Source organism: Oryx dammah, unplaced genomic scaffold, assembly GCF_014754425.2.
Source record: "Oryx dammah isolate SB20612 unplaced genomic scaffold, SCBI_Odam_1.1 HiC_scaffold_7, whole genome shotgun sequence".
Classification (NCBI taxonomy): Eukaryota; Metazoa; Chordata; class Mammalia; order Artiodactyla; family Bovidae; genus Oryx; species Oryx dammah.
Genome location: NW_024070191.1, coordinates 15,905,868 through 15,931,704, shown reverse-complemented (window position 1 = coordinate 15,931,704; position 25,837 = coordinate 15,905,868). Strand labels below are relative to the sequence as shown.

The 25,837-nt window shown below is 38.9% G+C and overlaps 1 long non-coding RNA gene across 4 annotated transcripts in view; it reads right to left on the bottom strand.

Annotated features, from left to right (window-relative positions):
* Positions 1-9,438, bottom strand: part of LOC120865754 — a 27,605-nt gene extending 18,167 nt beyond the window's left edge. For 3 of the 4 annotated variants that reach the window (XR_005721499.1, XR_005721500.1, XR_005721501.1), the window contains exon 1: positions 5,988-9,438. This is a non-coding gene — a long non-coding RNA (uncharacterized LOC120865754). The remainder of the gene's footprint in view (positions 1-5,987) is intronic. The other variant, XR_005721502.1, reaches the window with a different exon arrangement.
* Between the last annotated feature and the right edge of the window lie 16,399 nt (positions 9,439-25,837).

Sequence of the window (25,837 nt, the reverse complement as noted above, 5' to 3'; positions counted from 1 at the left end):
CCTTTAGAATTTGTTGGAGAGCTGGTTTGGTGGTGCTGAATTCTCTCAGCTTTTGCTTGTCTGTAAAGCTTTTGATTTCTCCTTCGTATTTGAATGAGATCCTTGCTGGGTATAGTAATCTGGGCTGTAGGTTATTTTCTTTCATCACTTTAAGTATGTCTTGCCATTCCCTCCTGGCCTGAAGAGTTTCTATTGAGAGATCAGCTGTTATCCTTATGGGAATCCCCTTGTGTGTTATTTGTTGTTTTTCCCTTGCTGCTTTTAATAGTTGTTCTTTGTGTTTGATCTTTGTTAATTTGATTAATATGTGTCTTGGGGTGTTTCGCCTTGGGTTTATCCTATTTGGGACTCTCTGGGTTTCTTGGACTTGGGTGATTATTTCCTTCCCCATTTTAGGGAAGTTTTCAACTATTATCTCCTCAAGGATTTTCTCATGGTCTTTCTTTTTGTCTTCTTCTTCTGGGACTCCTATAATTCGAATGTTGGAGCGTTTCATATTGTCCTGGAGGTCTCTGAGATTGTCCTCATTTCTTTTAATTCGTTTTTCTTTTTTCCTCTCTGATTCATTTATTTCTACCATTCTGTCTTCTATTTCACTAATCCTATCTTCTGCCTCCGTTATTCTATTATTTGTTGCCTCCAGAGTGTTTCTGATCTCATTTATTGCATTATTCATTGTATATTGACTCTTTTTTATTTCTTCTAGGTCCTTGTTGAACCTTTCTTGCATCTTCTCAATCCTTGTCTCTAGGGTATTTATCTGTGATTCCATTTTGACTTCAAGATTTTGGATCATTTTCACTATCAATATTCGGAATTCTTTCTCAGGTAGATTCCCTATCTCTTCCTCTTTTGTCTGGTTTGGTGGGCATTTCTCCTGCTCCTTTACCTGTTGGGTATTCCTCTGTCTCTTCATCTTGGTTATATTGCTGCGTTTGGAATGGCCTTTTTATATTCTGGTAATTTGTGGAGTTCTCTTTATTGTGGAGCTTCCTCACTGTGGGTGGGGTTGTATCAGTGGCTTGTCAAGGTTTCCTGGTTAGGGAGGCTTGTGTTGGAGGTCTGGTGGGTGGAGCTGGGTTTCTTCTCTCTGGAGTGCAGTGGAGTGACCAGTAATGGGTTATGAGACGTCTAAAGTTTTGGAGTAACTTTGAACTGCCTGTATATTGAAGCTTAGGGGTGAGTTCCTGTGTTGCTGGAGAATTTGTGTGATATGTCTTGCTCTGGAACTTGTTGGCCCTTGGGTGGAGCTTTGTTTCAGTGTAGGTTTGGAGGCATTTGATGAGCTCCTATTGCTTAATGTTCCCTGAATTCAGGAGTTCTCTGATGTTCTCAAGCTTTGGACTTAAGCCTCCTGCTTCTGGTTTTCGGTTTTATTTTTACGGTGGTCTCTAGACTTCTCCATCTATACAGCACCAATGATATAGCATCTAGGCTAAAGATGAAAGGTTTCTCCACATTGAGGGGCACCCAGATAGGTTCACTGGGTTACATGGAGAAGAGAAGAGGGAGGGGGTAGTTAGAGGTGACTGGAATGAGATGCGGTGAGATCAAAAGAGGAGAGAGCAAGCTAGTCAATAGTCACTTCCTTATGTGCGCTCCATAGTCTGGACCTCTCAGCGGTATTTACGGAGTTATACAGGGGAGAGGAGAGAGAGGAAGTAGACAGAGGTTGCCAGGAGGGTAAGAGAGAGGAATGAAAAGGAGAGAGACAGGTCCAGCCAGTAATCAGTTCCTTAGGTGCTCTCCACCATCAAGAACACACAGAGAATCACAGAGTTGGATATAGAAGAGATGGGGGGTGGGGGGGGAGAGACAGAGGCCACCTGGTGGAGAAAAAGGAGAGTCCAAAAGGAGGAGAGAGTGGTCAAGCCAGTAATCTCGCTGTCAGGTAAGATTGGGTTATGAAATATACAAGATTGACAACAAAAACCAAAAAGCAAAGATTAAAAACCTAGAGTAGAGGTTAGATTTTCAAAAATACAATGTTAAAGAGACGAAGCAGAAGGAAGAAAGAAAAAAAGAAAAAAGATTAAAAAAATAATAATATTAAGAAAAAGAAATAAGGAAAAAAACATATATAAGAAAAAAAAAAAAAACCCAAGATTAAAAAAGAAATACCAACAACAACCACGTGAAGACTATATATGGTATTTGCTTTAAAAAAGTAGTCTTTTTTTTTTTTGAAAAGTAATAGTTATAGAAATATAAAGTAGAGAAATAGAAGACTTAACAGTTAAAAAAAAAGTTTGAGAAAAAAAAGCAAAAAAAAAAGGAATGATTGTAAAAATTGTGAAGATATATCTGGCCCTTCTCTGATGTTGTGGGCCGTGTTGGTCACTTCCAAGGCGTTTCCCTCTGTTTAACTTCTGTTTGCTGGTCTCTTCAGGGTCTGAATTCCGTCCTGACACATGGGGGCGGTGGTGGACACTTTTTTTTTTTTTTAGGCTCACTAGTTCAGTCGCGCTGTGGGGAGGGGGGGATGCTGCAAACAAATAGCACTGTCGTGGGCACACAGCGTCTCAACCCCGCTGGACCTGTCTCCCCCCACGACGCACAAACCGCTTCGGCTCCACGGAGCTCAGCCAGGAACCATCCGAGGCCGGCCCCAGGCTTCGCGCACCTCCCCAGTCCAAGCCGCTCGGGTTTGGCGCCCAGGTAACCCTCAGAGGCACAAACTTGTTTGGGACTGCGCTCTGCGCCCCTCCCGGGTCCGAGCAGCTCGGGAGCTTGGCGAGCGCGGTTGCCGGGACTTGTCCCCTTCTCTGTCTCTACTGCTCAGTTTTCTGGGTGTACTGCTGGCGCTCCTTGTGAGGTGGATGGTAACTGTCCTGCACCCCCTGAAGTCTCAGCTAAGAAGCCTGCCTGCCGCTTTTTAGGTAGTCTCTCCAGGGCTGCGATTGCCCCTTTCCAGCCCTTACAGCTCTGGCTGCCTGTCCCCGGCGGGGGATGGTCTGCAGCCGGCTATTTCTGTTCAGTCCTTTGTTCTGTGCGCGGTCCTGGCGGGTTCTTATGTTCCAGCTTTTCGCGTGGTAGCTATCCCCCAGCCTGGTTTGCTCGCCCAGGTTCGATCGCTCTGGTTACGCGTGGGGCGTTTCTGCCCGCTTCTTACCGAGCGCGGCAGCCCGCGCCTCCCGCGCTTCCCTGCCCTGCCCCCACTCGCTAGCCACGGTTGCAGGCGTCTGCGCGGCTTTTCCGCTGGGGGAGTTACTGTTGGGCTTGTAATCTGTTGGTTTTAATTATTTATTCATTTTTCCTTCCTGTTATGTTGCCCTCTGTGTTTCCAAGGCTCGCCTTAGACTCGGCAGGTAGAGTGTTTCCTTGTGTTTGGAAACCTCTCTTCTTAGAATTCCCTTCCCGGGACGGGCTTCCCTTCCCGGGACGGAGCTCCCTCCCCACCTCCTTTGTCTCTTTTCTCGTCTTTTATATTTTTTCCTACCTGTTTTTGAAGACAATGATCTGCTTTTCTGGTTGCCTGATGTCCTCTCCCTGCATTCAGAGGTTGTTTTGTGGAGTTTGCTCCGCATTGAAATGATCTTTTGAGGAATTTGTGAGGGAGAAAGTGGTCTTCCCTTCCTATTCCTCCGCCATCTTAGGACCGCCCCAACATATAAGCTTTAATTGATTTTTTTTTAAGTCAATCTATGCTAATTAACTTACTATTTCTCTTGCCACAAATTTAATCATTAATTCATCATGAGTCACTACATAACATTATAAAAACATTTTATTTGATTATTATAAATCTGTATGTTGAAAGAAAATTAAATCTAGCAATTTTTTGAGTGAACAAAAGAAGAGAAACAATAGAGCCTTTAAAATGATCTTTCTGAAAAGGTGTAACCAAATTGGAGTAATTGTAGACTTCTCTCCCTAGAGTTAATGTCAGTCTATACAACAAATTATCTCATACACTAGCTTTGGCTCATACAGTTATGATAAACCCAGAAGATCGTGGGGAAGTCACCATGTTAGCCCATTCTCTCTAGAAATATTTGGCTTCTACAATACTTTGTCCACTTATGGATCAGTTCAGTCACTCAGACTTTAGCACGCCAGGCTTCCCTGTCCATCACCAACTCCTGGAGCTTGCTCAAACTCATGTTCGTCGAGTCAGTGATGCCATTCAACCACCTTATCCTCTGTTGTCCCCTTCTCCTCCTGCCTTCAATCTTTCCCAGCAACAGGAACTTTTCAAATGAGTCAGTTCTTCACATCAGGTGGCCAAAGTATTGGAGTTTCAGCTCCAGCCTCAGTCTTTCCAATAAATATTCAAAGTTGATTTCCTTTAGGATTGACTGATTTGATCTCCTTGCCATCCAAGGGACTCTCAAAGAGTCTTCTCCAACACCACAGTTCAAAAGCATCAATTCTCTGGTGGTCAGCTTTCTTTTGTAACCAATTTATATGCCATTTTGCCATATGCTATTTTCATAGATGCACTTAAAAATCTTTTTTAAAAAGTATCATGGTATTTTTAATCTGGACCATTTTTAAAGTCTTTATTGAATTTGTTACAATATTTCTTCTGTTTCATGCTTTGTTTTTTTGGCCATGAGGCATGTGGGATTTTAGCTTCCCAACCAGGGATTGAACCCTCACCCCCTGCATTGGAATGTGGAGTCTTAACCACTGGACCACCAAGGAAGTCCCCTTAACCCTGATACTTTTGATCCTAAAGTTATTTGAACTATATTTCAAGGCCCAGTTCACTGTACCGTGAGTCCAGCGCACAGGAGTAGACAGACTAAAGAGGCCCTAATTGCTCTCCTTTAATTCTCCAAGCACATTAAAGTAACTCCAGGACCTAGTGTCACAAAGGAAAGAAAACTGTTGCTTTCTGTTTCAGGTGGGTGTGTGAGCACAACCCTGGAAAGCTCTCCATTGTAGGGGGAAAGTTGGAAGGCTGTGATCTGGGTGTTCTGCAAACTCCCCACTTCTAAGATTTATATTTTGTTTTACAAATGAAAGTTTATTTTATTAAAGAAAAAAAAAAAAGCAGTGCAGCTCTGCTTGTGCTTGTTAAAAGGCTGCGTGCATTCCACAGTGGCTACAGAGAATGAATGCAGAAATCAGAGCCCTGGGGTTATTTGCCTGAAAGGATCTGGAGAAATACAAAACTGCTTTCATAAAAGTCTTTCTAGAGATCAGACTGCTGTGATTAGGATGTGAAAATTGAGGGGTTTGCTTTCTAATATTTCCCTTTCCATGCTCCCTTCTGGGTCATGACAATTAATTGGCCTACTTGGGGCCGAGTGCAGCTAGCTCTGTGATAATTGCTAAAAAAAAACCTATCATGGAGTCAAAATAACTCCTTGGGAATTTCACTTTTCTGTCAATGAGAGACTCCAGGACAAATACTTAATCTGTATCTGATACATTCTTTCCAGTTACCTTTACAGAATGACTGAAGGGTCCACATGTTAGCAGAGGCTTTTTTCAAAGTTTGTGCATTAAAAAAAAAAACAAAAAACCCGTATGCAGTCTGAGTTTGTATTATTAAACACTGGCGTGGCAAAATCTTTTTAGAGCTATAGTATTGAGTCTCGCTGACTTTCATCCAGTTTGCCCATGACCAAAGTGATCCGTGTGGATTAAGGCAATAATTCAATCTGAATGTTTGCTTTGTATTTTAAAAACAAGTGAAACGTTGAACAGTTGTCAGGTGTTAGCTTGATCTTTATTGTAACTCTTTGCTAAGATTACGAGGATTACACTGAACACTTGAGGTAAGATTTGAATAGTGGCAAATACCAGGATACTGTTATCTGGTTTCAGCATCAGTCAAAGAAGTATTAAATAATCAGATAATGTCTCTGCGCTCTCAAAACACAAAATCCCTTTATGCTAATCCACACATGCTACCAATCAGGAGGCAACCACAGAAACTACACAGAAAACAGTATATGTGCTTCTATTCACAGATCGAGTATTCAATATAAATTAGGAAGTAAGATACTCTGTTCTGATTCATCCACGCATCTTACCTTTAGGCAAGAAAAAAATACCCACAGGTTGCAGGCTCTCCCCTGGCCTCCAAAACTCACTGTGAGATCTCCATTCTTGCTTCCAGTGATTCCTTCCTGTTTTTCACCTATCTTTAAATCCAACTTAAAAAGTAAAATTTAGTTGTTATTCGTGTCATGATATTTTGAATCTAAATTATACCTTCAAAATGATTTCATCTAATCCATTCACTTTATAGATAAGAAAACTGAACCTAATAGAATTATACTTCATTTTTAGTAGAAATCAAAACTTCTGACCCACAGCTCACTTATATTTTCATTACACCAAATTAGTTTTGGAAATTTATTGTCTGCTCTCTAAATCATTGTCTTTGGAGAAGAAAACACTTAGAATTTTTTAACAAAGCTCTAGAACATTGCTTTCCATTTTCTTTTGATGATATGGGTGTCATTATGCACATTTCTGGGCTTCCCTGGTGGCTCAGATAGTAAAGAACCTGCCTGCAGTGCAGGAGATCAGGGTTCTATCCCTGGGTCCAGAAGATCTCCTGGAGAAGGAAGTCTGAGAAGCAAGGATGCTAAGCATACCAAGAAGCCAACATATTTAATATACAGTTGACCCTTGGACAACACAGGTTTGAACTGTGCAGGTCCACTTATATTACAGATTTTTTCAATAAGTATATTGGAAAATTTTTTGATTTGTGACAATTTGAAAAAACTCTCAGATGAGCCTTGTGGCTTAGAAATATCGGAAAATTTAGGAAAAAATTAATATGATATGAATGCATAAAATAAATGTAAATAGTAGGCTGTCCTTTCATAGACAGGTGAGTAATATTTAATATGAAATGATGAAATTACCAGACAAAAATTTTAAAACTATAATAAATATCTTTAAGAACTTAAAGGAAAAGGTGACCTAATAAGTAAATATATGAGGAGTCTCAGCGTAGCAATTAAATCTATTATAAAGAATCAAATGGAAAAGTCTGGAATTGAAAAGTATGCAATCTAAAATAAAAATTCATCAGATGAACTTCACAGCAGATTGGCAACCACAGAAGAAAGGACAATGAAATTAAAGATAAAAAATTAGAAATTATCCAACCTAAAGAATAGAATTTTTTTAAATGCAGTTACTTGTGGAATGACATGAAGCAGTATAACATTTCATGTATATTTTTTGCCAGAGAGAGCATTTCTTCATATTTTGTTAAAAACCATTAACCCAGATCCAAGAATTTCAGCAAACCCAGAACAAGATTAATGCAAAGACAACCACAACTAGGTGCGTCTAATCACCCTGCTGCTGCTGCTAAGTCGCTTCAGTCATGTCCGACTCTGTGCGACCCCATAGATGGCAGCCCACCAGGCTCTGCCGTCCCTGGATTCTCCAGGCAAGAACACTGGAGTGGGTTGCCCTTTCCTTCTCCAATTCAGGAAAGTAAAAAGGAAAGTGAAGTTGCTCAGTCACGTCCGACCCCTAGTGGCCCCATGGACTGCAGCCCACCAGGCTCCTCCGTCCATGGGATTCTCCAGGCAAGAGTACTGGAGTGGATTGCCATTGCCTTCCCCAATCAAGCTGCTGCATATCAAAAATCAAGCTGCTGCATATCAAAAATAAACAAAGTATCTTAAAAGTTGTCAGAAGAAAAGACAAGTTTTATACAGAGGGAAAACGATTTAATTGAGAGCTTCTCATCGAAAACAATAAAGTCCGGAAGACAATGAAATGGCATTTTTTAAGGGTTTTAAGAAGAAAAAAAATACCAGCCAGAATCATAATACTCTTTTTTTTCTAGCAGACGTATCCTTCAAAATATGAGTTAAATAAATTCAGATAAAAACCAGAGAGAACTTAGAGCTAGTGACTCTTCGCTGTAAGAAATAGTAAAGGGATTTTTCAGAATAAAGAGAAATAACACCCAAGGAAAACTAGGCAAGAAAGAATAGCAAATACATGAAATGATAAATATATGGGTAAATATAAAAGATTTAAGATAAATTTGTGTACTAATTCAGGGACTTACTGTCACGACGTTCTCTGTCTCTGCCCCTCAAATTTTGATAATTCTGGTAGGTAACTCTTGTCTTCAGAGTACCATGGAGCTCTACTGGCTTCTTCGGCTGTTGCCCTGAGGGAATAAACCAAGGTAATGCCCGATTTCTTTTTCTCAAGTACTTTCTGTGTCCTTGTTCTCTGATATATTCAAAGAGTTGTTTTTTATATTTTCTCAAGGTTTCATATAGTTATCAGCAGGAGGGTTAACCTTATAAGCTACTCAGTCATGGCTGAAACAATGTCAGCCAAGCAATCTTTAAGGAGAAAATCAAAGCTAACAACCTTAACTCTGTATTTTAAGACATGAAGTTATAGCAGTTAATACAATATGACTTAATGCAAGGAGAAAAAATACACAAATGGAACATAAGAGTCCAGAATAGACACACGCAGATGGACTTAAACTTACCACAAAGATGGCACTTCATCTCAGAGGAAATGTACAGACCTTTTGAAAACTGATAGAGGGGAAATTGGAAATATACATCTATAATATATATAAAATCTCTATACCTGATTCACATTATATGCAAGAAGCAGCTTAGGGAAATTATAAATCTAAATGTTAACTGTAAAATAATAAGGTTTCTTAAAGTAAACATAGGAGCATATTTGAATTACCTTGGTGGAGGCAAAGACTGCTTAAACTAAACATGAAATGCATTAAATAGACAGGAAGATATTTTAGAATTACACTATTCTGTTCAACGCCAATAAAAGTGAAGCCACAGAGTAAAAATTGTCTTTGGTTTTTGTTTTGTTTTTGCCACAGTTAAGGATAGAGATAGGACTTAACACCAGAATAAATATAATGTATTTAAATTTAATATAAGATACTGCAGCAATAAGTGCTGTCAAGGTTATGTAGCAACAATATCTCCCGTATTTTTGATAAGGAGAGTAAATTAGTGTTGTGGAAACCACCCACAACACTAATCACAACCCACAATGCTCCAGAGTCAAAAAAACGAAAGCAGCAAACAACCTCCTCCATACAAAGTAAACAGAAGTAATAAGAGAGGCTGAGGGGCTGCTTGCAAGAGTGAGCTGGGTGGCTCTGCCTCACTTCTCCTAGCCAGAATGATCCAGAGCTAAATGGCATGGAAGTGCCTGAGAGCCAAGAAGCAACGCTGCTTTCAGAGAGAGGATGGGAGTTGGGTGGGAGAACTCAAAGGGATAAGATACAAAGGAACAAATACATAGAATGCAAATATTAGCGAAACCCATAAAACTCAGAAATTCTATTTCTAATATATGCCTTGAAAAAGTATACTTTTGTTTATTAAAAGGTATGTACAAGAATATATATAGTTGGACTTGACTGGCAGTCCAGTGGCGACAACTTCATCTTCCAATGCTGGGGGTGCAGGTTCAATCCCTGTTAGGGGTGCTTGCCTCATAGCCGAAAAACTAAAATGTAAAACAGAAGCAATATTGTAACAAGACTTTAAAAATGGTCCACATCAAACAATCTTCCAAAAGAGCATTTATGTTATTTGTAATAGCCAAAAGTATAATCAACCAGATGCACATCAATCATCTAACAGATAATTAGATTTTCAGAGAGTTATACAAAAGGATACCATCCAACAAAGAAAATGAGCAAAATCATCCCATTCACTATAACATGGATGGATCTCATAAACATAATATTGAGCAAAAGATGAGAGAGAAAATCGAGAATAAAGAGCATTTATTTATATTAATTTATGTGCAGATCAAAACAGAAAAAAGTCATCAATGATGTTAGAGGTCAGGAGAGTGGTTTTTGGGAAGGGAATCAGAGACTGGGGAAAAGCATAAAGGAAACATCTAAGGTTCTGATATTTTTGACCTGAATAAAGGGTACAGAAGTGTTTCACATGAACAGTCTTTGAGCCCTACTTTGTGGTTTGTATGTTTGTATATAAGCACACTGCGCTTTGATACAAGAAGCAGCCTATTAAACATGCGGTTTGGTAGAACAGAAGGTGTAGGTACAATGATGAATTGGCAAGAAAGAGCAACTACAGCAAGGTTATAAAGAGAATTGTTTTGAATTGGGTTTTTCTAGGGCAGCAGCTTTCAAACAGTTTTAAAGCCCCCAAACTCACATTGTTTGTGTGTGTGTTTATACTTCAGTTCAGTTCAGTCGCTCAGTCGTGTCCGACTCTTTGCGACCCCATGAATCGCAGCACGCCAGGCCTCCCTGTCCATCACCAACTCCCGGAGTTTACTCAGACTCACGTCCATCTTACTTAGGTATAACTCCCGGAGTTCACTCAGACTCACGTCCATCTTACTTAGGTATATATAAAAAGTGAAAGAGAACTTTTACAGAACAGTACCACACCAATAGCCAAACACTCTGGTGCCTTCTATTCTAGTTACTTTTTTAGTTATCTTCCTCAATCTGAAAAAGGACATCTACAAAAAACTATGGTTAACATCATATTTATTGGAGAAAGCTTAAATGCGTTCTCCATGAATTCGGGAGTAAGATTAAGATGGTCACTAACAGCACTACCAGTTAGCATAGTATCAGAGGCCTTACCCAGTTCACTTAAGCAAGAAAAATAAAATTAAAAGACTGGAAAGAAAGTAAACTTAAATCATGGCAGGATTATAGAAAATCCAACGCTTGGTGGAGATTGTCTTCAAAGCCAAGATTGTCCAATTTTCTAGTTTATCGTTTTAATTAATAATTGATAATATATTTTCAATTAATGAGAAAACAGCATGTGTTTAATACATATACATTTTTGGAGATAGGTACAGATATTGCGTGAGAGTGAGATTCAAAATTCTAAGTGCAAGTAAGCTTTGAACCAAAACTGTAAATTATTATAACATGCTTTTAACATCTAAAATCATTACAGTTTAAAATCTCTTTATCAAATTTCCATACAAACTACTTCTTTGAATAAGTTTCTTATGCAGACATAGTATACTGTTACGGAACTATTAAATATACTAATTTAAATGCCCAATGAATGCCGAACAAAGTTAGCTTAACTGTGCTAGGAATAAATATGTAAGTTATCAAAGGCCAAGTACAGACTTAAGTACTGTGAAGAAGGCAAATACTTTCTAAAGCTTGTCTTTCCATCTTTAGCTCTATTCTGCCTTTCGTTGGCATGTTATTGAGAAATTAGGTGTGTATGGGGATTTGTCTGAGTGTGTGTGTGTGTTCTGCAGGTAATGCTAGATAACACAAGTGCTCTATAGTAGCCAATACATTTCTAGGGCAAAGGAGCTGCAACTTTAGTACCTGGTTGCCTCTGGGAAAACTACCTCGGTTAACAGGAATCAAGCCAACAGTCTTTTTGGCTGGTGTCCAACTCAATAGGAGGTCACATTTTTCAAAATTGAGTTTTTAGTTTTGTATGTGTGTTTATTTTGGAACCCCACTGGGATTTTCAGGATGTAAGCTTGTATTATGTTTTAAATATATTTTCATAAAGATATTTAGATGTTCTCTTTCATATATAGTTTCAAATTAAGTTCAGAAACTCAAGACACGGATATTCAGTGTGTCTTAACCCTGAATGTTAATGACTTCTAATTAACCCAGCAAGAAGCTAATGACTTATAATCACTTGCCAATTGATTCTGAGGTTTTGTTTTGTTTTTGTAAAATTAGTCTAGATGAAACAGAGAGCTATAGCTGGTGGGGAAAAGGCAGAGGAAGATCCAGGTTCAAGAAGTCACTCACAAGATGAGTTCTAGAAGATACGCAGGGTGATGGAAAGCACATTTCTGGTCTTTTGCCAATTATTATGAGACCCATGAATGTTGTTGTAAATAAAGGTGCATGTCCTGGAGACTGTATAACCGAAACATTGAGAAAATCATTATCTAGTATCACTTAACTGATCTTAGTGCTTAGCACTTGCAACAATTCAGCTAAACAGGAATATACACATAAAATTGTGTATCAGATAACTGATTTTATGAGATATTTCACTTACAAAGATATATATACTTTGGTTGATGAAACTTGTTCCGTAAGATGATAGAACATGCATAATTCTGAATCACATAAACATTTATTAAAATCTGCCCTTGGGCCAGGATCTGGGCGATCCATTGGGCATTAAAAGATGAATAACCCACAGCCCCTTTCTCCAGGAGTTTATACTGATTAATAAATAATCACCTAGAGTATGGAACTCTATAACAAAGAATACTTTAGAGGATATGAGATTTGAAAATGCATGTGTAACCCTCTCAGGTCCTTCATACACAGCACGTATGTATTTTTATACCTCTTAGAATTTGCCGGTTACTACGCTAAGAGTCAGACACGACTGAGCGACTTCCCTTTCACTTTTCACTTTCATGCATTGGAGAAGGCAATGGCAACCCACTCCAGTGTTCTTGCCTGGAGAATCCTCATGGACGGAGGAGCCTGGCGGGCTACAGCCCATGGGGTCGCAGAGTTGCCCCTGACTGAGCACGCGCATGCACGCGCCCATACACAGAGATACTGAAGTTCAGGAGGCTGACAAAGGAAACTTGTCAGGAATAAGGAAGATTTGGTATAACAATGATGTTGGCTAATCTTATTTGACTTGTAAAAAATGTTTCAGAGAATATTCAAAAACAGTCCCTACAGCTGTAGCTATAGAACAAATATCTAGCTTAAGACTAACACTAACAGTGGTTTGTGATTAAGTATAATTGGTTGTACTAGGGTGATAAGAAACTGGAAAAAAAACAGTCATTATTCACTACTATTTTTCAAGATAAGAAAACATACAGAGTAGCCTGACATTATGGAACAATTTTCACAACCATGATGTTAAAAAAAAAAAGCTGTACTGATAAGGAAAATTTTTTAAATAAAGCAAAAAGAAAAAAACTGCAGTGCTTCAAACACAATCTTTTTTCCCCCTTTGATCATGGTTAAGGGCAATTCAGCCCTGTAATTATTTTCCAACAGAGAAACAAGAAGGTCGGGGTTATCAGCAACCCTGGACACTCCTGAAGCCACGGCCCTTTCTGCCTCTAAACATGATCAATACTTACTTACTTCCTCAGTTCTGCAGCAAAATCACCCACTGACTCCCGCATTTTTAGCTGGCACCCCTCTTTTTAAGTGCCTGCCAAATCATCCTACTTAACTATTATGGCAAGAAAAAAATATCAAATTAGGAAAGTAAAGAAAGAATAAGGCCATTGTCTGGGCAGTTGCCTTCCAGGCTGGCCTGTCATTTTCCCTGGGAGGGAGCTCTGAACTGAATTGACTGCCCAAAGTCTTAGCTTCTGTTCTCACACCAACCATTATGATTCCATGTGAGCTTAGCCAAGCTCTTTGATGTCACCAGCCTTTCCTTTTTCAGAGAGGGGACTGGTTGTGTGTGATTGCTTGTTTTGAGTGCAAGCGTCTGGGTACAGCTAATCAGACACCTGATGGGTTTGACTTCTTTGGGGTGTATCAGTTTAATTTTGTTTTTCTGTTTTAATCAATGGTGTTAGGTGATTTCAGTAATGCTGATATAAATATACATATATCTATGCCTATGTATTATGTGTGTATATATTACACATAATGTGTGTGAAACCTTATAAAAGGTAGCTTTATAATAAGCATGTTGTTTATTGTACTGTGACCAAGTGCAGAGGCTAATTTGAAAATCCTTGGAACAATAGTCAGAAATTCCTATTTTTAAAGAAGTCATTCATGCATCTGCATGCCTCTAAGGACAGAAACAAGCATGCCAGTTCAGCCTGATAACGATGACAGTTCAGAAAATAAACTCCTTGATTTTCCTTACAAAACAAAAGCTGAAACATGACAGGGTTTTGTTGTTGTTTTAGACCAGAAGCTAACATTTCTTCTGGTTTCTTCTCTCATCTCCCAAAGCCATTTTCCCCTACTACTATCTCAAGGGAGGATTTAGTCTGAAAATTCAGGAAAGTTCTACCCTAACTGCTACTTGTACCAGTAAAACACAGTATGCTATCCTTGCAAGTAAAGGTAAAGATCATCAATCAATCTTTCCTCCAAATTACACAATCCTCTGAGTAAAATTAATAATTACAGACGCAATTATGCTCTATTAGCATGAGTAAAATGTTTATGCAAAGAACCTTAACTAAGTGAATGCAAATGATGGTAGATCATAGGCACAGACACTTTACTTTGCTGTTTCCTCTGGCAGGAAGGAAACGTTCTAAGATCTTTGCCTGCTTTCTTGCTTCTCATTATGGAGGGTTCAGCTCTGATGCCATCTACTGAGAATGGTCATTCTTAACTATCCCATTTCATGAAGTACCCCAAACTCCCTGTTCCATATTGCCTTGTTTGACTTTTATAGCACTTTGATCTTTAGTTACTGTTCTTTCGTTAACTGGCTGTCTGTCCCTCCCATTAGCCTGTAAGCACCATGAGAGTTGGGGACTTACCTCTCTGATTCACCACGCTGTTGCAATGCCCAGAATCATGCTCGGTGTACAGTAGGTGTGCATGAATATCCAATTGGTGAACAGCTGAACAAATGAAATGCTCCTGTTTTTGTTGTAAAGGAAAAGATTACATAGGAAAGGATGAACAATTGCAAACCAAGCTCAAGACTGATTTTACTTAGCAGTACTTGTAGTTTACCAGACAGTACTTATTATACACTTGAATTTTTAGACCTTTATTAATCTACCTGAAATTTTACATAAAATAGCCATCTTATGTAAGTGCCAAAAAAAAAAAACCCACAATAATAGCAAATGCACATTACAGTGAAGTAAAATGGCTTCTCCATGTGACAACTGTCTCAAAGTTAAATTTCTAAGTAATTAGAATCATTATCTGTTTCTCTTTAATCAGTTTCTAGATTGAGACACACTAACTCTATCTACACTGTAAACTCATGAAACATAGCAGTTATTAATTAAAGTAGCAATAAAAGTTCATAACCTAGCTCCCTCGTAGGTAGGTCCCCTATCAAACAATGTAATACAAAACGACAGGAATTATTCTTTTTAATCTATGTTCTTATTGTGTTAAATGCTGTTGCACAATTTGATTTTGAGTTTTCATTGAAAAGAGGACCTTAAAAATATGGACAGTATTTTCTTGCCATGAAAATAAAAATCTGAGTTGCATGAGTCTTAAAGTACTTTTCCTGGCTAATCTTTTTGCTGTTAAAAAATGTGATAAAGTATTATATGATTCAAAACCATAGTATAACTGAAGGAAATGATCATTTGAAAGGATTTTAATTAAATTATGTTTCAAGAGTACTTTCCTAGGACACTTTATTTTTCTTCCTATTTGTAAGTGTCAGATCTGCTATAAGCCAGAACTTTGGGGTAGCAAACTAGAAAAATTAAGTTATAGTTCACAGTAGGCATTTTCTGACACTTTGAATAGAATAGACCCCTCTGAATTCATTCCATACTGTATTAAGAGAAAAACTGTCTGTAAACATTGTGTTTTGTAAACTATATACCTTTCCTTGGTCTTGCCACTGGAAAGATTTTTGTTTTTCATTAGTAAAACCCAGTGATAAAGAGTTACATGATCCATTTCAATATCTGTATTCATAAAAAAGTTACATAAAAATATAAGGGAATTTCAGGATTAGGGTTTATTTTATTGTTAATATATGTGGGGAAATGTGGATTTGCTAACCTAGAATCTTTTTTTTCTTTTTAAGGATAATTGATTCTCTTTCTATATGTAATATCTTTCAAGTCAGACCACCAAGAAAAATTGATTCTAAAAATCTAACATACCTGTGCTGGAATCCATATCATTACATTGAAGATTAACTATCAAGACCATGCTCTTATATAGCTGATGGTCTTGGAAAATATTAAACCGGTAAGAGTTAAAAGTCAAAAAAATCAATAACACAAATTAGAAGAATTTATTGTGAAACAATATGGAGACTCATAGATATACATCTAGTACAGCCAAATATCCTGTCATTATAATGTTAAAGAATTTTGAAATATTTTTAAAATCCAAATTTGTAGCCAGAACAATTTCTGAGCCTCTTTTTCCACTGCACTAATATTCTGTTTTAGTCATTAATCCAAAGATGCCTATAAAAGAACCCTGATGCTATGGGATGTGATCAATAAATGCTGATGGTTCACTGATTGATGTCTTGGTCCTAGACAGAAGAGTTTCTAAGTCACCCATGCCTTCTTGTGAGATGGAGGTTGCAGTATGGAACTGTACATATTATAAAGTCACCCCTCTGAACTTCTGTGTAATTCGTATCATCTATGTAAATTTTGAAATTGTTCTGTAAAATAGACAAGGCCATGGGTAAGTTCCATATACATTGTGCAAAAGTATAGTGTTTAATAGCTTTTATTTGAGAAAAAATCATTTTTTAGTTTAAATGATTTTGAGTTTAGACTGTATTTTCTAAATTCTCCTTTGTTTCTTGCTCACAACCATTGCTGAACATAAATTTGCCTTTCCCTTCATGAAATCACCACTAAGGACATAATCATTTGAATATGACTTACTTTTTTAAAAAAGTCCAGAAATCATATTGCTACTTCACATTCTCATGGCACTTTGGTCATAATCCTGAGAAAATATTGACAAAGTTATTATTTTAAGATGTTAAGTACCAGTAGTAATAAGTGTGGCAGTCTGGCTAAAAAGCACATTAAAACCCATCTGTTAAGAATGTCAGAAAAAAGTTAGTTTATGGAAAACAAAAAAAAAATCTTAGTTTTTAATTATAAATTTATATACAAACTCAATCTTTCTTCTCTTCTCAAGTTTTTACATAATTTTAGAGAATGCTGATTATATAAAGATGAATGAAAACCAACTCATAATAGAGCCCATTCTTCAGTCTATTGGAAGAGATATATACGTGAATAATAATTAAGATACGAGTCATGATGTATAGAAATTATAGCCCTTATACATTGCTGGTGGAAATATAAGATGGTAGAGCCACAGTGGAAAAGATTTTGGCAGTTCCTCAAAATATGAAACATAGAATTACCACACCAGGGACTTCTCTGGCAGTCCAGTGATTAAGATTCCACATTTCCAATGCAGGGGGCAGGAGTCTGATCTCTGGTCTGAGAACTAAGATCTCACATGCTGCACAGTGAGGCCAAAAAAAAAAAAAAAAAAAGGCAGAATTACCACACTACCCAGCAATTCCACTCCTGGGTATATCCCAAGAGAAATGAAAACTTCTATCTACACAAAAACGTGTACACAAATATTCATAGAAGCTTTCTTCATAATAGCTGAAAATGGAAACAATCCATGTGTCCATCTATTAGGAAATGAATAAGTTACATGCATTCTAGTCATACAATGGAATATTATTCATCAGGAAAAAAAATGAATCACTGATAACATGCTGCTGCTGCTGCTAAGTCGCTTCAGTCGTGTCCGACTCTGTGTGACCCCATAGACGGCAGCCCACCAGGCTCCCCCATCCCTGGGATTCTCTAGGCAAGAACACTGGAGTGGATAACATGCTACAGCACAGATTAAACCTCAAAAACATTCTAACTGAAAAAAGCCAGTGAGTGACAAGAGATCACATGTCTATTTACATGAAATGCCCAGAATAGACAAATGTGTAGAGAAAGTAGATGAGTGGTTGTCTGCAGGGAGGAAGAGGTAAGTGGAGCTAGAGAGGAGGACCAGGGTAACTGATCATGAGCACTAGGGTTTCAGGGTGACAATAATGCTCTCAAACTAGGCGATGCGGTTGTACAAGTCTGTGAATATACTAAAATGACGTTACAGCACACAGATCACACAGCGGCAAAGCTACTGATACCAGGCAGTACATGACAAAACAAAAAAGTATTCCTGAGGGTTGGAAAAGAAAATAAGTAATTCCTTGTGTGGTAGGGCAAGTGAGAAAATGGAATGTTAGCAGTTTCCTAGAAGAGGAAACTTTTAAGCTAGATCTTGAAAACTAAGTAGAAATTTCTCTAAGTTGAGAAAATTCATCATGTTTGACAGAGAGGCTAAAGCACAGATCTAGGAAAAGTCACAGTTAATTTGATAAACGATTCAGCAGTGGGAGGATGGATAGACTTAGGAAAGGTGCTTGGAAGTGACAGAGAATGGTAGAAAACAAGACGAAGAAGACAGGTAGGAAACAAGAGTGGTTAAAAACCCTTTAGGCTTTGCTGAAAAAACAATGATACACTCTTCTGAACTTGACAGAAACTATTAAAGTTTTTCTTAAGAAAATTAACATGCTTCTTTTTGTTTTATAGAAATGAGACACAACTCTTTGAGATAAGATTTACATCTCTGATCAAAATTGTCCATGGAATCCAGGAATCAGTAAGATACTTAGCTGGTTCTGACTGGTCAGGAGTTGAATCAGTAGGAGGAGCAGAACTCTCCCACTTTCTGGGAAAGATTTTCTTTTAACTTTGTGGTTCAGAGGGAACTGATGTAATCCTGCAGACACACCTTCCTGGCCTCACCATTTATCTTTTGCTCTAGTTGGGACTAAGAAACGAGATCCCCCTTCTGTTTGATGGTAAAACCAAAGTCACTGATCTTGTTGGTCCCAGTGTCATAGAGGATGTCTGTTTATGGAAAGTGGCACAGTGATAAACTGAGGGCATCCTGATGGTATTCAGAACCACAGTTCTAGCACTCTCCAGGCCATAACCCAGCCCTTGGTAATGGGAGCCGTTGATCTCCTCTTCGGGGTTAAGCTGGTTAAAGTTGAATTTCTGTCACTTGTGGCAAAATATTTATAACAGCATTAGAGCTAGGAAGTTTAATCAGTCACCAATGGATTCTTGCTGGCCTATTGGATGCACCGTGATGTATCCATTACCTGATATCTGCCTGCAGTGCAGAAGATCCTGGTTCAGTTCCTGGGTTGGGAAGATGCACTGGAGAAGGGATAGGCTGCCCACTCCAGTATTCTTGGGCTTCCCTTGTGGCTCAGCTGGTAAAGAATCCGCCTGCAATGCGAGAGACCTAGATTCAATTCCTGGGTTGGGAAGATCCCCTGGAGAAGGGAAAGGCCACCCACTTGAGTATTCTGGCCTGGAGAATTCCATGGACTATATAGTCCATGGGGTCACAAAAAGTCGGACACAACTGAGCGACTTTCACTTCGCCTGATATTTATGACCTTCTGGTTTAGCTAGAACCTGGGTATTAAACTCAAAAGTAAGAACAGTATTGTGCTGTGGTAGGGGAAGTTAAAAATGAAGTAATGAAGAATTTTCATCAATTTTTAACATCAGTTCCTGGCTGATAGATGTTATTATATCCTAAATGGACACGTTTTCTCTTGGAAAGCCATTTACAAAATGTCGGTCAGAAATACCAAAAATCCAGCAGGTGTGTCAGGCCTCCCGCCATACTTTTAGTCACCATGACTAGCTGACAACAGAATTTTACTGAACCTGGCTGTGCCCTCGAGTTCGCAGCCCGCTAGGAAGCCACTGGCAGTTAAGTAGAGTTTGCATGCAAGATCAAATCTACTTTCCAGCCTGGATAAGGTTACTGATAATTATCTTAATAAAATCATTATGACCTCTTTTCTCCCTTCTCTATACAGAAAGCTTGCTTTTAGGAAATCTGTCATTCATGTATGCCACCGTGGAGTCACCTTTCCCCGTGTGGGTGCATTTTAATCCTTTACTACAAACATTGGATGAAAGGATTTCCTTTCGGTGATAAAGAATTTCAGGCATCTGAGAGCAAATGGAAGCGTTATTTCAGAAGGACTTTTTCACAGAGTTTCTGGGAGCCCACCGTGTGTTTGGGGCTAATCCTCCCTTTTCAGAAGTCATACCACCTATATTGCACCCACCAGGCTTACTCTAGACAAAGAGAATTTGAGAGAGTCTGACCTGGTTCATGAAATAAACTGTCTTCAATTCATTTTATAGATTAGTTCAGAGATCTGTCAAATTTTATTTCAAAACCCTCAATATTCTATAGACCTTAAGTTAAAAATGATATATATTCTTTCCCCATCTGGTAGATTCTCTGCTTTTCCTTAGCCAAGGTAGTGGCAGGGGATATCAACCAGCTGTCTTTAAAAGCTAAGCTCCTGAATCCTTGCAACAACTGTCAGGAGCCTGTTATCTTATGAACACACACACACACACATACATATACTAAGGAAACTATGACCAACTAAGGAAATCATATTAATTTAATGCATGTACCCACATTTATGGGCTTCCCTGGTGGCTCAGCTGGTAAAGAATCCACCTGCAATGCGGGAAACCTGAGTTTGTTCGCTGGGTTGGGAAAATCCCCTGGAGAGGGGAACGGCTACACGCTCCAATATTCTGGCCTAGAGAATCCCATGGACTGTATAGTCCATGGGGTCACAAGGAGTCAGACATGACTGAGCGACTTTCACTTTCCCTTTCACCCACATTTATATTCCTGGTGGCTCAGGTGGTAAAGAATCTGTCTGCAGAGTAGGAGACCCAGGCTGGATCTCTGGGTAGGGAAGATCTCCTGGAGAAGGTAATGGCAACCTACTCCTGTATTCTTGCTTGGAGAATTCCAGGAACAGAGAAGCCTGGTGAACTATAGTCCATGGGGTCACAAAAAGTTGGACGTGACTGAGTAACTAACACACATATTTATATCACAGGTGGAAATCCACAAAGCGTGCATACAGCCAAAGTGTCCTAAAGAAGTCCAATTCTTCTTTGTGTTTTTCATGATGTTGTCAAGAACAATGAAGGGTCTGAGGTTTTATCCTGACTAGAAGCAAATTAAGTAGCTCATCGAAGTTTCATGGATTCTGTCAAAAGTGAGTGACAAACAACATTGTTATTCAAGAAATAGCAGTGGCCAGAATATCAGCATTTTCCTGCTCCACAAGCCTAATTCCCCAAAGGGCGATTCAAACAGGGTCAGGTGACACTTGTACCTGTAGTAAAGGGTTGTAGTAAAGGAGAGGAACTCTGGGCTTAGGAATTCAAGTCTTTTACAACGGGCAGTAAATATGCCTGACCATTTGTTCTAGAGGAACATAATATAGTATAGTATGGTATGCTGCTGCTGCTAAGTAGCTGCAGTCGTGTCCGACTCTGTGCGACCCCATAGACAGCAGCCCACCAGGCTCTACCGTCCTTGGGATTCTCCAGGCAAGAACACTGGAGTGGGCTGCCATTTCCTTCTCCAGTGCATGAAAGTGAAAAGTCAAAGTGAAGTCGCTCAGTCGTGTCTGACTCTTCGAGACCCCATGGACTGCAGCCTACCAGGCTCCTGCGCCCATGGGATTTTCCAGGCAAGAGTACTGGAGTGGGGTGCCATTGCCTTCTCGGTATGGTATAATGTAATATGATATAGTATAATAAATTTGGTAGAATTATTATTATAAGCAATCTGCCTTTTGTTTTAGTGACACTATATCTTCTAAGGCTGTTTGCTATTAAAAAAAAATCCTTGAAAATATAGTACAAGAACCACAAAAGACAGTGCCTCTGCTCAAAAGACATGTAAAAATGAAAGACACACAGAAAATTATCTTTCAACAGATATGTACAACAGATTCTTTTTTGTTAGTCAATATGGGTTGGTTATATTGAAAGTCATAGAATTCCAGTTAATAATGATGAATAGATTTCATGATAAATGTTCTCATTGAGAATTTTTGAATGTAATATTAACTGATTACTGTCATGTGATGCTAGAAGAAATACTGGCAATGTACAAATTCAAAAACTAGCAAATTTTGAAAGGAAATAGTGGTCATTTTATCCCTACCTTAATCCAAGAGTGAAAATACATTGAAAACAGTTGTGGGAGAATTTTATAATTAGAGAAACAGCTTCATCAATCTAAAATCAACCATTTAAAGATGATATAGACATATTGGGGCTTCCCTGGTGGCTCAGACAGTAAAGAATCTGCCTGCAATGTGGGAGACCTGGGTTCAGTCCCTGGGTCGGGAAGATCCCCTGGAGAAGGGAATGGCAACCCACTCCAGTATTCTTGCCTGGAGAATCCCAGGGACAGAGGAGCCTGGCGGGCTACAGTCCATGGGGTCACAAAGAGTCGGACACAACTGAGCGACTATATACCTGCACACTGCACTTTCACGCATAGTACATATTGGGTACTGGTTTCCTTTTATGACCTGTGTAAGAAGTAATGGAAGTTAATTGTGTTCGATCCAGAAAGCCAGCTTTTAGATAAAACATGTAATTGAGTAAAATAAACAACATATATGCCCTCAAATGATGGTCCACTTCAGATTTTATCATCTAAATCTATATTAAATAGTAGTTTAAAAGTATGATATTGCTAACTAGAAATAAAATTTGATACATACTACTCTATAATACTTACTCAGATGATTGAAGTAATCCCAGTATTTTTCCTGTAAACCTGTCAGTTTTGTAAAATGCCATGATCATGCATATAACTCACACAGGAGCTGAGCTCATGACTGTGGAACAGGCAGTGACCCCACTTCCAAGCTTTTTGTGCTCACCTCTCACTTCAGGCACAAATTGAGCCCTACCTTTCCTGATAACGTCAAGGTCTTTTTTTGCCTACATTGGTGTCTCGCGTAGGCAGTAATCCAGCATGAACTTGTTCCAAGACCACATCTAGTGGGTTTCAGACCGGAGTGAACCTTTTGGGCCACCTGGACACGCTATTATCCGTGACTGTATCCATGGTTCCAAGGCTCTAAAACCTTCAAACTCTAATAGGTGCCTTTGGCTCCTTTGCTCCCCATTTGTCTGTCCTTTCCAAGCATATGTTTCAGGGACCATACACCAGGTCATTACAGTGCAATTGAAAGTCTTCGGAGAGGCAAAGTTGCCCTTCTTCAGAGTGAACCAGCATAAGCAGATGTTCAAAGATTTCCTCTCCATTACGCTCCTTGTTTGTATATGGGGCCATGCACGCGAATGTTAACACACTACTGTCTCACTTGTCATCAGGCTGGCCTGTACCTTGTGCTGACGATTCCTTCATTCTCCTGTCACTGCACATCCACCTTCGCCCAGTTAAAACTGGCCCATTTCAAGTTATTCTCCTTGACTGTGGCTCCCTGATCAACCTGTTGCTGCCAGTTTCTAATGCAGAAGAATATCACCATGCCTTCCACATGCCCTGAGGGTTGGTTCAGTTTTAAGCAGTCTGTTACAGCAAGCAGCATTGTGACCACTCTTTCCCTCCTCTGCTTCCTGCCTGTCTAAGCAGCAGAGTGTACTAGGCTGCATGAACCCAGTAAATGTGGTACCAGTTTGTACTTTTCTTGAATGAAAAGCCATAATTAGTTTGTTTCCTTTACACAGTGTAAAACGAACAAGATGGATTAGAGTGGTTGCTTCAAGTAATTATGTAATTAAGATTCGTGTGCACTGCTAAGTGAATTCATAATCTTTAGGAAATTCTTTTCAATTATGGCTAGGGCATCATAAGCCATGTTTTAACCTTTAAAATCTCAAAAAAATTTTTTTTTCTCTTGACATGTCCAGCTAGACATTATTGACATGCTGCTGCTGCTGCTGCTAAGTCGCTTCAGTCGTGTCCAACTCTGCGATCCCATAGATGGCAGCCCACCAGGCTCCCTGGTCCCTGGGATTCTCCAGGCAAGAACACAGGAGTGGGTTGCCATTTCCTTCTCCAATGCATGAAAGTGAAAAGTGAAAGTAAAGTCACTCAGTCGTGTCCAACTCTTCGAGACCCCATGGACTGCAGCCCACCAGGCTCCTCTGTCTATGGGATTTTCCAGGCAAGAGTACTGGAGTGGGGTACCATCGCCTTCTCTGAGAAATGCTCTAGAAGGGTTCATAATCAAGCCTGAAAATCTGAATTACCTAAAGAGCACTTGTTGGGCTCCCCTGGTGGCTCAACAGCAAAGAATCCACCTGCCAATTGAGAAGACAAATGCCACAGAGCAGCTAAGCCCAGGCAGCACAGCTATTGAGTCTGTGCTCTACAGCCTGACAGCTACGACCACTGAGCCCACAAGCCGCAGCGACTGAAGCCCACACACCCTAAGCCCATGCTCTGCAACAAGGGAAGCCTGCGTACAGCAGCTAGAGAGGAGCTCCTGCTCACTGCAACTACAGAAAAGCCGGCGCAGCAACAAAGATCCAGGACAGCCAAAATAAATAAATAAAGAGCACCTGTTAAAAATTGCCCTAATGCACTTACCGAAACGAACAGTCAACAGCTTGGATTTTATGCACTTCGCGCTCTAAGAGCTCGCTATGAATTAAATCTGCATGGCCTGACAATAACATTATCTGAACGTTCAAAACTAATTACAGTGCTGCAAATATTCTGCAGGAAGCTAAATCAATATGAAATTTAAAAGTGCACAGCAAGCTTATGTGCCTCATAATATACCTATGTACCTTTTTAAAATTATAGCATTGTGATTTTTTAAATTAACCATCATTCCATCCTGATTTGTCTTACATTACTACCAAAACATAATCAATCAGAAATGGACAGAGAACTTGTTCATTCAACATTTATAACCACCGTTCAATAATTCATATCTAATGAACCAGAAAATATTCTCCCTTGTGTGATAATTATCTTTGTATATGTCTTATATTACTCTATCTGTCATCAGCCAAAACACCTAGTGTAATACATTGAAGATAGACATGCACCTATTTGTTGATGGAAAGGTTGGAAGGAGAAGGAAGAAGGGAGAGAAGGAAAGAGGGATACCCACTTTTGGATGTTTTTATTATACATTCTCAAAAATATAAGCTTAACTGTAACTGGGCAAGGATATTATAAAAGATTCTGATTTTTGCAGTTAGATCATTAAAATTATTTCAGTGCTTCTGGATAAAATTTACTTTTAGAAAAGTTGAGACTATGAGGACAACTACTATATCTCAGGGATAATGTTATAGAAATATTTTCTGGTTTTCACATTCTAATATTTTACAAAGATGTTTGATATCCTCTAAATTAGATATGTTTAAGTATAGTTACTGTTTATGAACAATTAACAGTTTTTTCCCGGATGTGAGACCATTCCATCACTGTTCAAATACTTTAACTTAAAAAGAAATAATATAAAGACCAATATTTGTGCTAGTGATGATCAAGTTCTCATAATTAATGAATTTTCACAAGATTTTTTGGGAAGGGTTCCTAAGAGTTCAGGTCATCAAAATGAGGACAGTTTTCTTTTTCTTAACTTTGAGGTTTTCTAACTTTGTTTTGTCTCATAGCTCCAGCTTTGGCAGTGGCATCTTGTGGTTAACCTCAAAGTGAGCATCTTTCTTACAGTTTCAACTCAAATTACATTTATGTTGACCAATCCTAAATCTTAATTTCAAACACAGTTGTTTTCTCCAAGCTCCAAATACCTCCAACTGCCTAGTCAACATTACAATTCAAAAGCAGTGTTATTTTCACTTAAAAATGAATTTAAATGCCAATATACTTTTTATTCCTTATCTTCCTGTTTAAATCAGTGGTTCCCCCTATGACACATGCTTCAAATAATTTTTGACCTGCCTACATAGTGGCAATCACCTTTTCTCTAATTTGTGATGGAACTGGAGACTTTTGGGGGAGGAATTGCAGTCACAGACTGGAAGACTTGTGGTGCTTTAAGGTGTGAAACTTCTTCCTGATTTAATGATGTGACATGCAAAGTCAGTAAAAAGAAGCATGCTATTTAAAAGCAGAGCTCATTCAATTAAAAAATAAATAAATTTTAAAAATAAAAGCAGAGCTCAAGATCTATAATATGACCTGTTACCTTGCCTGTCAAGTGACCTTGAATATCCAGGAAACTATATCACTGAGAAGTTGTACCATATTTGAGAGTCAGCAGCAAGATGCCACAGAATCCTTTCGTGTCTCCATCAGGATTTACCTGTG